The sequence below is a fragment of the Crinia signifera genome, chromosome 3 (assembly GCF_055691185.1).
Source record: "Crinia signifera chromosome 3, ASM5569118v1, whole genome shotgun sequence".
In the NCBI taxonomy this organism is placed as follows: Eukaryota; Metazoa; Chordata; class Amphibia; order Anura; family Myobatrachidae; genus Crinia; species Crinia signifera.
In genome coordinates this window covers 129640313-129654377 of record NC_139219.1, presented here as the reverse complement: position 1 = coordinate 129654377, position 14065 = coordinate 129640313, and the positions used below count along the sequence as shown (strand labels likewise).

Genomic DNA, 14065 nt, shown 5'->3' with positions numbered 1-14065 from the left:
AATAAAATTAATAAAAGTTACATTTTAATAAACATTTTTTCAGTGCGTTCCCCCAGACAGCCTTTTCCTTCTCCTGCCTTGAAACATGTACCTAATGCTGTAGGGAACAGCACCCCTGTACTTGATTAAAATCTGGGGTCTACCTAACCTGTTTAAATCAGGGAATAATCAAATTAATAGGTTGTGCGAGCATGCACTAACTCAACACGGAGTAACCCCCCTTACCTGTACAGTACCTACAGTACCTCCCTCCAGTTTCAGTGCATGTCCTCATGTTCTACAGTATAACTTCTTTTCGTGTGAAGAAAATTTCCCTACTTACTACAGTATGTTCAAACCCTTGATACAGTATATTTAAAGATTTCTATCATGTACCCCCTTTCCCTTCTCTGTTCCCTCTTCTTTTTTCGGCTACTGATTCCTCTCCCTATGCAACTAAGCATCTGACTAGCCTTCATCATTGCTTTGCTACTGTACTATTGCTTTCCTGCCTTTAAGTCATTTGAAATAATGACTCCTACTGTACAGTACTGTATATCCCTTTCCAGCATGGTGAAGAGAAACAGTGCAGTATGATTTACCTCTAGACAATGGGTCCTCTGGGGGAGTTTGGCTGTCCCACACAGCTCTGCACACCATATGCACCATATGGTGAAATATGGGCCACAGGGCACGCAGCCTTTCACGGTCAAGGTTACCTGTGAAAAAAGCAAAGGAAAAAAATGTAGGTTAAAGTACTGTATTGTACTGTACAGTATTCAGGACACATGTTCAGTAATGTGTACTGATAATACAGAAAATCAACGAATCAATAAATCTATGCTTTTATTATATTCTGTTTTCCTGACTGCTGCTATTATTGCTGCAGATGACTTTAGCTTGTTGCACAATGTACTGTACTATTCACTGCGTATGAGGCCTTCCCTTTGCGCTAAACAGTTATAATACAGTATGTCAGAAACTGCAGCCATTTTGTTGAACCATGACTTGCATAATAACATTATAAAATGGCTGATCATTCAGAACAGTGCTATAAAAGTGATTTGTTATAGAGAATTGTTTTTGGTTTTAGAAGCTTACAGTAAGAATGTGATGTTGACAGTATAATGTAGCAAGGACAGAAAGCTACTGTACAGTAGTCTCCACAAACTGAATAATATGGGAACAAGGCCACACATGCGTAGACCCACAAGGCCACTGAAGTTGGGTGTTGGGTTAATTATGACATCATGATTGAAAGCAGAGCTTTCCAATAAGACTCAATGCTTATGAGTAATTAATTAATTAATGTGATTAAGGCTTAAATATCAGAGTTATAGAAGGAGGGGGAAGGCAGTTGAGGAAGAACCAGCAAGCACGGGGGGCTGGAGGTAATTATGAAGGAGGTTTAATCATGGCTGATCACTGTCCTTGAAAGGTGTCCATTTTGATTTGATTTAGAATTACTGTTTAAGTATTAGCTAGTCAGTTTTATGTTTCTTGTGTTAGTCTGCATTTGCAAATACCTGTAATGAAGCTATTCTTTAAATAAAGCATTGTCATACATTTTATAACAAGGTTGTGTGGGTGTGCAATCATTTCAGCGTTGCCGTTATATTTAAAGGTAATAAGGTAAATAAATACAACTTTGGGTTATCAATCATATCTAATCTTATCAGATAAATATCTGCGTTATCAGTACTGTACAGTAAATGACAGTTGCACCACAATTATGGTAAACAAAATCTATTCTGGCCTTAGCATCTGGATGTGTCACGGCCGTCGTGCTGGGAGGAGAGCGGAAGTCGTATGGATAGTATAAACCATGTACAGTAGTTTCCTGTCAGTGCCCCCATTGTCTGTGCATCACCCCTGCTGTCTCTGTCCCAGATGAAATCAGAGTACTGTACAGTACTTACCAGCTGCCAATGGCCTGGAGGGGGATGGCTCAGTGGTCCTGCGGCGGCGGTGGCGGAGGGTCGTCTGGGTGGGTGGAACTGCGGAAAAGAACAGAAAAAGAGGTTAGTTTGAAACATACTGTACTGTACAGTATCCAGAACACATACAGTATTCAGTAGTGTAACCGTGACAATTGCAACACAATTCTGGTCACCTACAGTAAATGTATTCTGGACGCGGCTTCTGGATGTGTCACGGTCGCTGCGCTGGCAGGAGAGGTTAGGTCATACAGACTGTTTGGCACCTGTTTCCTGTCAGTGTCCCCGTTGTCTATGTACAGTATCACCCCTGCCGTCTGTCCCAGATGAAATCAGGAGTAATGTACAGTACAGTACTTACCAGCTGTTGATGGGCCGGAGGGAGAGGGTGCACTGCTTCTGCGGCGTCGGGGGCGGAGGGTCATATGGGTGGTGGGGACGCTTTGGGATGTTGTAACTGTAAATAAAAAGACTAAATAAACATACAGTAGAGTAAATGGTTGGACCCCAGTTGTTATACGGTACAAATACTGTAACAGGCCTTTGTTCACTAACATGCCAACTGTATACAGTACTTGGGACACACGGCCATCTACTGTACTGAGGCTGGAGGAATAGAAATTCTGTACTGAATTACTGTAGAGTACTACTGTATGTTACAGGGTGGACCTACACGTACAGTACAGTACTTTCCGGAACACGTGGCGGGAGCCCTGATGTTATACAGTCCAATACTTACAATCCGCGCTGGTTCCCGTCTGCTGCTGCTGCTGCTGCTGCTGCGGCGGCCCCTCCCGGGCGTCCAGGGCGGTGGGGACAGTTTCAGACACTGCAACAGAAAAAAAGACAAAATACAGTAAACATTCAGTACAGTAATGTACTGTACTGGACCATACAGTACTGTAGATACTGTACTGTATGTTTTACTTAAGTCAACCAACTGAACTGTAGTGGACAATATCTACAGTAACTTGTAACTAATGAGTTACAAGTTACTGTAGATACCGTCCCGTACAGTTCAGTTGGTTGAACTTGATGGACTACAGTAACTTCTTTTTTTTCAGCCTGAATTACTGCACAACAGTACAGGTAGAGTACTACTGTATGTTACAGGGTGGACCTACACGTACAGTACAGTACTTTCCGGAACACGTGGCGGGAGCCCTGATGTTATACAGTCCAATACTTACAATCCGCGCTGGTTCCCGTCTGCTGCTGCTGCTGCTGCTGCTGCGGCGGCCCCTCCCGGGCGTCCAGGGCGGTGGGGACAGTTTCAGACACTGCAACAGAAAAAAAGACAAAATACAGTAAACATTCAGTACAGTAATGTACTGTACTGGACCATACAGTACTGTAGATACTGTACTGTATGTTTTACTTAAGTCAACCAACTGAACTGTAGTGGACAATATCTACAGTAACTTGTAACTAATGAGTTACAAGTTACTGTAGATACCGTCCCGTACAGTTCAGTTGGTTGAACTTGATGGACTACAGTAACTTCTTTTTTTTCAGCCTGAATTACTGCACAACAGTACAGGTAGAGTACTACTGTATGTTACAGGGTGGACCTACACGTACAGTACAGTACTTTCCGGAACACGTGGCGGGAGCCCTGATGTTATACAGTCCAATACTTACAATCCGCGCTGGTTCCCGGCTGCTGCTGCTGCGGCCCCACCCGGGCGTCCAGGGCGGTGGGGACAGTTTCAGACACTGCAACAGAAAAAAAAGACAAAATACAGTAAAGATACTGTACCATACAGTAAATGGTATAAGGTACACCAGGTGTTATACCGCATGGCACACATGTGGGTCCCACAAGTGTTATAGGGTTCACATGGTGGTCCCACAGGTGTTACGCAGTACACATGTCGGGCCCACAAGTACAGTATGATATTATTCAGCACACATGGCGGGAACACTGGTGTTCTACAGTACAATACTTACCATCCGCGCTGGTTCCCGGCGTCTCCCACTCCTCCGCTTCCTCTTCCTCTGTGTCAATGACCAGGCGTCCTGTGTGTAAAAGAGACAGTATCAAGTAGTGTCAAATAAGCAAATAATGTAATACAGTAACAGTAATACAGTATTACTGTATACTGTAGGAAAATAGTGAGCGTAACAATAACAATGATTACCACTATCTGAGCTGTCGCTGCTCTGCTGCTGCTCCTGGGTGGTGGGGCAGCTTTCAGCTGGCGCAACTAAAAGAAAAAGACAAAATACAGTAAATATTCAGTACAGTAATGTACTGTACTGGACCATACAGTACTGTAGATACTGTACTGTATGTTTTACTTAAGTCAACCAACTGAACTGTAGTGGACAGTATCTACAGTAACTTGTAACTAATGAGTTACAAGTTACTGTAGATACCGTCCCGTAAAGTTCAGTTGGTTGAACTTGATGGACTACAGTAACTTCTTTTTTTCAGCCTGAATTACTGCACAACAGTACAGGTAGAGTACTACTGTATGTTACAGGGTGGACCTACACGTACAGTACAGTACTTTCCGGAACACGTGGCGGGAGCCCTGATGTTATACAGTCCAATACTTACAATCCGCGCTGGTTCCCGTCTGCTGCTGCTGCTGCTGCGGCGGCCCCTCCCGGGCGTCCAGGGCGGTGGGGACAGTTTCAGACACTGCAACAGAAAAAAAGACAAAATACAGTAAACATTCAGTACAGTAATGTACTGTACTGGACCATACAGTACTGTAGATACTGTACTGTATGTTTTACTTAAGTCAACCAACTGAACTGTAGTGGACAGTATCTACAGTAACTTGTAACTAATGAGTTACAAGTTACTGTAGATACCGTCCCGTACAGTTCAGTTGGTTGAACTTGATGGACTACAGTAACTTCTTTTTTTCAGCCTGAATTACTGCACAACAGTACAGGTAGAGTACTACTGTATGTTACAGGGTGGACCTACACGTACAGTACAGTACTTTCCGGAACACGTGGCGGGAGCCCTGATGTTATACAGTCCAATACTTACAATCCGCGCTGGTTCCCGTCTGCTGCTGCTGCTGCGGCGGCCCCTCCCGGGCGTCCAGGGCGGTGGGGACAGTTTCAGACACTGCAACAGAAAAAAAGACAAAATACAGTAAACATTCAGTACAGTAATGTACTGTACTGGACCATACAGTACTGTAGATACTGTACTGTATGTTTTACTTAAGTCAACCAACTGAACTGTAGTGGACAGTATCTACAGTAACTTGTAACTAATGAGTTACAAGTTACTGTAGATACCGTCCCGTACAGTTCAGTTGGTTGAACTTGATGGACTACAGTAACTTCTTTTTTTCAGCCTGAATTACTGCACAACAGTACAGGTAGAGTACTACTGTATGTTACAGGGTGGACCTACACGTACAGTACAGTACTTTCCGGAACACGTGGCGGGAGCCCTGATGTTATACAGTCCAATACTTACAATCCGCGCTGGTTCCCGTCTGCTGCTGCTGCTGCTGCGGCGGCCCCTCCCGGGCGTCCAGGGCGGTGGGGACAGTTTCAGACACTGCAACAGAAAAAAAGACAAAATACAGTAAACATTCAGTACAGTAATGTACTGTACTGGACCATACAGTACTGTAGATACTGTACTGTATGTTTTACTTAAGTCAACCAACTGAACTGTAGTGGACAGTATCTACAGTAACTTGTAACTAATGAGTTACAAGTTACTGTAGATACCATCCCGTACAGTTCAGTTGGTTGAACTTGATGGACTACAGTAACTTCTTTTTTTCAGCCTGAATTACTGCACAACAGTACAGGTAGAGTACTACTGTATGTTACAGGGTGGACCTACACGTACAGTACAGTACTTTCCGGAACACGTGGCGGGAGCCCTGATGTTATACAGTCCAATACTTACAATCCGCGCTGGTTCCCGTCTGCTGCTGCTGCTGCTGCGGCGGCCCCTCCCGGGCGTCCAGGGCGGTGGGGACAGTTTCAGACACTGCAACAGAAAAAAAGACAAAATACAGTAAACATTCAGTACAGTAATGTACTGTACTGGACCATACAGTACTGTAGATACTGTACTGTATGTTTTACTTAAGTCAACCAACTGAACTGTAGTGGACAGTATCTACAGTAACTTGTAACTAATGAGTTACAAGTTACTGTAGATACCGTCCCGTACAGTTCAGTTGGTTGAACTTGATGGACTACAGTAACTTCTTTTTTTCAGCCTGAATTACTGCACAACAGTACAGGTAGAGTACTACTGTATGTTACAGGGTGGACCTACACGTACAGTACAGTACTTTCCGGAACACGTGGCGGGAGCCCTGATGTTATACAGTCCAATACTTACAATCCGCGCTGGTTCCCGTCTGCTGCTGCTGCTGCGGCGGCCCCTCCTGGGCGTCCAGGGCGGTGGGGACAGTTTCAGACACTGCAACAGAAAAAAAGACAAAATACAGTAAACATTCAGTACAGTAATGTACTGTACTGGACCATACAGTACTGTAGATACTGTACTGTATGTTTTACTTAAGTCAACCAACTGAACTGTAGTGGACAGTATCTACAGTAACTTGTAACTAATGAGTTACAAGTTACTGTAGATACCGTCCCGTAAAGTTCAGTTGGTTGAACTTGATGGACTACAGTAACTTCTTTTTTTCAGCCTGAATTACTGCACAACAGTACAGGTAGAGTACTACTGTATGTTACAGGGTGGACCTACACGTACAGTACAGTACTTTCCGGAACACGTGGCGGGAGCCCTGATGTTATACAGTCCAATACTTACAATCCGCGCTGGTTCCCGTCTGCTGCTGCTGCTGCGGCGGCCCCTCCTGGGCGTCCAGGGCGGTGGGGACAGTTTCAGACACTGCAACAGAAAAAAAGACAAAATACAGTAAACATTCAGTACAGTAATGTACTGTACTGGACCATACAGTACTGTAGATACTGTACTGTATGTTTTACTTAAGTCAACCAACTGAACTGTAGTGGACAGTATCTACAGTAACTTGTAACTAATGAGTTACAAGTTACTGTAGATACCGTCCCGTACAGTTCAGTTGGTTGAACTTGATGAACTACAGTAACTTCTTTTTTTCAGCCTGAATTACTGCACAACAGTACAGGTAGAGTACTACTGTATGTTACAGGGTGGACCTACACGTACAGTACAGTACTTTCCGGAACACGTGGCGGGAGCCCTGATGTTATACAGTCCAATACTTACAATCCGCGCTGGTTCCCGTCTGCTGCTGCTGCTGCTGCGGCGGCCCCTCCCGGGCGTCCAGGGCGGTGGGGACAGTTTCAGACACTGCAACAGAAAAAAAGACAAAATACAGTAAACATTCAGTACAGTAATGTACTGTACTGGACCATACAGTACTGTAGATACTGTACTGTATGTTTTACTTAAGTCAACCAACTGAACTGTAGTGGACAGTATCTACAGTAACTTGTAACTAATGAGTTACAAGTTACTGTAGATACTGTCCCGTACAGTTCAGTTGGTTGAACTTGATGGACTACAGTAACTTCTTTGGACCCCAGATGGTATAAGGTACACCAGGTGTTATACCGCATGGCACACATGTGGGTCCCACAAGTGTTATAGGGTTCACATGGTGGTCCCACAGGTGTTACGCAGTACACATGTCGGGCCCACAAGTATGATATTATTCGGCACACATGGCGGGAACATGGGAACACTGGTGTTATACAGTCCAATACAGTACTTACCATCTGTGCTGTGTCCTGCCTCCTCCTCCGGGGTGGTGCTGCTCTCCTCCTCGGAAGTGGGTGCGCGCGAACGCCGCCGCGGGCTCCGTTGACTTGGTGGGACTGTGGAAAAGCAAACCAAAAATAGGAAATTTTGTAACACACCTGTATTGTATGTGTTACAGTATGACACCACATGCATACTGTACATTACTGTACCTCCCAACATGACCTATTTCAGGAGGGAAAAAATGCTCTGTTGCTTGACTTCCATGCCAGTGGCAGTTGCAGGACTGCAGCAGAGTCCAAAGATCAGATAGGGTAGACCCACCAACTGCCACCCCAAACACCACAGTCCAGGACTCATTGTGTGGCTCCCCTATTTGAACTTTGGACAATGGTGCAGTTCCGCCTCTGCAACTGGCACTGGCAAGGAAGTCCAGGAGCAGTATGCCACATGTTTTAAAGTCAAAATCCATCTTTGTGTATACAGCAGGATACAGTACTGTATACAGTATGCACTGCAATGTACAGTACAGTACTGTACTTACAATGGTGTTGGTGCCTCTCCAGCGGCGTCATCCTGCTGATACCTGTAAAAATACAGTATACAGTATACAGTTACAGTATACAGTACCCATGAAAAAATGCACGCAAATATTGTACAACATGGCAATGAGAATGTAAGGACATGTAATGACCCATGGCAACAGGCATGTACTGTACTGTAATGACCACATTGAAAACAAATATCGTATGCAATCCCTCGTGCCAACCAACTACTGTAGCATGTAATCAGCCCATGGCAACAGGCATGTACAGTAAAGACCACATTGAAAACAAATACTGTAGGCAATCCCTCGTGCCAAACAACTACTGTAGCATGACAACATTGCAAACAAATACTGTTGGAAATCCTGTGCCAACTACAGAATCATGTAATCACCCCATGGCAACAGGCATGTAATGACCACCATGAAAACAAAATGCTGTAGGAAATCTCTGGTGACAACTACTGTAGCAGGTAGGTGACAACTACTGTAGCAGGTAATCACCCCATGGCAACAGGCATGTAATGAACACATTGAAAACAAATACTGTAGGAAACTACTGTAGCATGTGGCAAAAGGCATGTAACGACCACATTGAAAACAAATGCCGGCCCTAGGCATAGGTAAATTAGGCAAATTTCTAGGGCGTTTGGAATGCCTAGGGGCACCAGTAGCTAGGCATAAAATGATATGCAGCATGCCTATAATCTGTATGTGACTGAGGCTGTATCTGCATACAGTATGAAATAGTGTACTCATGGAAATCACTGTAACATACTGTACTGTACTGTAGCATTCCATATGCAGGTACAGCCAGCTTCTGGACCACATTGAAAACAAATGCTGTAGGAAATCACCCATGGCAACAAGCATGTACTGTACAGCATAGTTGCCTACCCTCCTGCAATCTGCAGGAAACTCCCTGAAATACTGTAGCAGCAATCTCCCTCATTAGTCTAGCAATCTCCCTCATTTCACCTAACCCCCGCAAGTGGGACTCAGACGCACGGCGCCATATTGGCGTACTGTATAATACTTACATTCCCTTAGGGAGTCCAGCAGTTGGGGGTCCCGACGGACCAGGTCGCTCCATCTGCGCTGGAGGGCCCTCACTGTTCTCTCCCTCCTGAAGCGCACCCTGATGGCTTGGCTAGCCTCCTGGTATGCCTCCACCACCTCTCTGTTGGTCACCAGGGGCCTGTCCCGCCAAGCAACCAGGATGAGGAGCTCTCCGCGCCTGAAGGGCCTCGCTCTCCTCGCTCTGCGTGGTGCAGCCATCTTTTATTATCTTGATAATAAAAATGGCGCCCTGATCACGTGCGTCCTGTGCGGAACAAGCATCGCATTCTGCGCGCCTGCCATTGAGTAGTTTATCACATAAAAATGGCGCCCTGATCACGTGCGACATGGCAATCATTTCCTACAGTAACTGTGAATTTACTGTACTGTACATGCTTGTCTTAAAAACATGACAGGTACTGTACAGCACAGCAATGTATACAGTAGCAGCTGAATGACCACTGAAAAACTGTACAGTACAGTACTTCTGTAGTTTCACGGCGCCACTATGGCGCCATGCGTCTGAGTACCCTTGCGGGGCTCGGTGGCTCGCTACGCTCGCCACGCTATTTAAAATCCACTCCATGCCAACATGGATAGTGGGGTTATGAACTAACCATGTTGGCATGGTGTTAAGTTACAGTACTTTTTTTGACATATTTTGTGGCGAGCGTAAAACCTGTGAAACTACAGACATTGTATCACTTCAACGAGCTTACTAAATCTACAGTTCCACTGTATACTGTACATGACTGTAACCGTACTGTGTGCAAAAGTAAAATGATCCCTATACGAATCAGTAACTTACTGTGAATGTCATAACACCAAAATGTGGCCACCGTTAGAACATACTGTATACTGAGACGCATTAGCGTCCGTGCCGCTCCAGTATAGTACAAGTACAGACGCTCAAGCGCCCATGCAAATTTAGACGCCAAGATATTGGTAACCGGAATTTTTTATGTGTGTTAAAACTACAATACTGTACTAACCAAAGGCCAGCACCTGTCAAAAAAAACCAATGAGACGTACAATACAGTACAGTATAATTTAATGTAATGATTGTGTACGCAATGCAATGTAATTTTATTTATTAGTGTGTACACTATCTATAGAACAGTACAACTTGCTGGACACAGCACAATAGTAGTAAAGTACTTTACTGTAGTACCCTGCCATAATAACAACTCAGACGCAAAAGCATCTCATTACTGGAACGTCTGTGCAACTGGGTCGCAAGAGCGTCCGTCAGAGACGCTCCTTCGTGTTAAACAAAGGCAGCGCCTCTCCGCCCGCATCAGCATGATCCTCTCCTTCAAAGAGATGGGATCATGCTCGTGCCGGTGGTGTGAGAGAGGCGCTGACTAGGCTTGCCAGGGACAATAAATTATTTACTTTAGTTCCTGCGCTTCATGCACGCGCTGCAGCATAAATTTTACGCATGCGCAAAGAGGTTTTCAAAAGTGACATCTGGTGGATGATCACTGGTATTGCACTCATCCGGAGACGCCACGGCGAATCGCCAAGCATTTAAAATGTATTGCGATGGCGGGCGCCATGGCGAGCTGGCGAAACTCTCGCCATAGGTAGCCAAGATGGGACCTGCCCCATCTGTATTTAATTGTTTTGTGTGAAGCGTTACATGAGTTTTCTTGCACAGACAGCGGCCTTATCAATAGTTGTTTATTCCCTTACTGTTTCAATTCAGTGTCACTTTTAATTATATGTATATTCACCGGTCTTTTGCGCTGATCACGTGGTTGCACGTCATCAGACACTACAATACGTTATTGACACATGCCAAATTACTGTTGTCTCGTTTCCAAGACGACGGTTCTCCCGACCAGTGAAGTCATACAGACCCGCCGAAAAAGGGTGGAGTCCTATGGCCGCTGTTCCCGCACAAACTCATGATACTGCTCTATGAATAGAGGTGAGTGTTCACAGTTCTTTTATGTAAGCTGTTTGATAAAAGCCATACAGGCTGAAACGTCACAAACTACACCTTGTGTGAGATTGTCATTTGTTCATCCAAGTCCCGAGTGCCGCACGCATCCCCCCGTATCCATTGGAGTTCTGCGTTTGCAGTTCTCTCTGTGAAGGCACCGGGCCACAACTGCTGTAGGAACGAGTGCCAGCTACCACCGTATATGACCTAATACAGTACATAATAATCCACTTGCAAAAGGCATGTAGGGAAAAACAGCTGTAGAAGTAGACTCTTGGAAAGTAGTTTTGAGCACTTTAGAGACAAATGCAAAGACAGCATTCCACAGGGGATAAATCATGGGGAACGAACAAATTATATGGAAGATGTCAACTACCTCTGAGCAATTTCGCCAGCAACATTTGGATTGATCAGGCCAGGTTTTATGTAATTTGGTTAGTGTAAACCTATGTAGGAGTTTGAAGTGTTATGGTTATTACATTTGGACGTATGTGAAGATGAATAAATGGTCTTCCATTGCTGCTGTGTAAATGTACAGTTTAATCTGCTTCCCACTGCAATTAAGCTGTAGATTTCACTGATATTGAGTAACACAGATAAGGGAGTGATTCTACCGCCAGCCCCTGGCTGAATGAGCTGCGCTCCATCTGTAAGTGTTTGATTCTGGATGAAAGAATGAGTATTTGATTGTGGCTGATTTCTGATGTTTGTGTCAGGCCATCATCCAGCACAATGCCAAGATTCTGTACATGATCAGAGTTTTGTTATTCTCTACCCCCAATTGTCAGTCCAGTTGGGTGGCTATGCTGCAGTCTTGTCCTTTGATGTTGAGGTCCTATCATAAGGAGCTCTATTTTTATTCATTGATGGAATCCAGGTTCTAGATTGACTGCCCTAGGGGTTTTGGAATAAAGGGTCAACAGTTTATAGACAGATAGGGCGACATCAAAAGGTTGATGTGTACACGGTCTACAGTGACAAAAGGATGACATTGTCAAAAGGTCGACATGCAAAAGGTCAACAGCAAAATATTGATACAAGCAAAAGCTCAACATGAAAAGGGTAGACACGTGAAAAAGTCTACATGAGTTTTTTTTTTTTAAATAGGGTTAATGTCAACATCTGGACCCCTAATTATTGTACCTCATGCCTCACTATGTGGATGTTGAAGAATGAAAAAGTCCCCCCCCCCAAAAAAAAAACCTCAAGCATTCCATGTGTCGACCACTGCCACGTCGACCTTTTGCTTGCATCAATCTTTTGTCAGTGTTGACCAAGTGCATGTTGACCTTTTGTCACATCAACCTAGTGCATGTAGACCTTTTGTCAATATCGACCTAGTGCATGTCAACCTTTTGGTGGCAATCTGTTCACTGTCCATCTAGACCCTGTCAACCTAGCATTGGCATACCTTCGCTAGGAATACTATTGCAGCAAATAGATCCTCCTTTGCTAAAAATCTAGATGGCCCTTTTTGAACCTCTCCGCCAGTATGGTGACTTTCAGTATATTGTATTGTATATGCATACTATACAAATTACCATACACTTAGTTCAATTCTGTGGTTAAAACATTTTAAAAGTTTTGTTTTTTGCTTAATTGTCAAATGATGTTTAGTGATGGTCACTATTATCCTTAATTTATATGGCGCCAAAAGGGATCTGCAGAGCCAAATTAAAAAGTACATAAACAAATGAGCAAAACAGTGACTTACAGTTAAATACAATAGAGGACACGTACAGGGTACATAAGCATAGCTGCATCAGCAGCAGACAATGAAATAGGTATCAGCGTAGCAGACAAAGAGAGTGATAAAAAGCCAGCCAATCAGCTCCTGCCTGACATTTTTCAAACACAGTCTGTGACATGGCAGGTAGGAGCTGATTGGCTGGTTGTTTATCACTCTTTATTTTATCACTTTTGAAGCTTAGAGAATCTGGCCCAATTGCAGGATTTGGTGCGGTACTTGTGTATTTTGGCGGCGCCCCCGATGTCCGTCGTACGACGAACAGATCGCATCGCATCGTATGCCATGCACCCGATGGCATGCGATGCGATGCGACGCGATTTTGACCCCCTATACGACCAAAAATCGTATAAGCACCCTAAAGGGTGCTTTTGAGCACCCAAATGGGTGCTAACAATGTTAAATGCACCCCCACGCCACCCCCCACTATAAACGTGAACCCGAAGCGTGGCGAGCGCAGCGAGCCCGCGAGGGGCGGCGGTACGCGTCCTACGACCTTTTCATACCCCCACTATCCACGTCGGCATGGAGTTGAGAATAGAATAGTGTGGCGAGCGCAGCGAGCCACCGAGCCCGAAGCGTGGCGAGCGCAGCGAGCCCCGCGAGGGGACGCGGATACCTTCACAGTTATACGCGTCCCCTCGCGGGCTTCACAGGTGTCCGTGGCGACGCGGACACCTGTGAAGCCCGCGAGGGGACGCGTTTACCTGTGAAGGTATCCGCGTCCCCTCGCGGGGCTCGCTGCGCTCGCCACGCTTCGGGCTCGGTGGCTCGCTGCGCTCGCCACACTATTCTATTCTCAACTCCACGCCGACGTGGATAGTGGGGGTATGAAAAGGTCGTAGGACGCGTACCGCCGCCCCTCGCGGGCTCGCTGCGCTCGCCACGCTTCGGGTTCACGTTTATAGTGGGGGGTGGCGTGGGGGTGCATTTAACATTGTAAGCACCCATTTGGGTGCTTAACATAGTATAAGCACCCATTAGGGTGCTTATACAATGTTTAATCGCATCGCATCGCATCCTATGGCATCGTATGCCATGTACAATGGCATACAATTTCAAAATTGTATGCCATCGTGCACTATCGTACGATATCGCGTCGCATTGCATACCATCGTATGTGTTATGGTATGCGATG

The 14065-nt window shown here is 45.1% G+C and overlaps 1 protein-coding gene across 1 annotated transcript in view; it reads right to left on the bottom strand.

The window, feature by feature from the left end:
• The window catches only part of AGPAT4 (1-acylglycerol-3-phosphate O-acyltransferase 4), a 205190-nt gene that overhangs the window by 132278 nt on the left and 58847 nt on the right, over positions 1-14065 (bottom strand). The window lies entirely within an intron of this gene.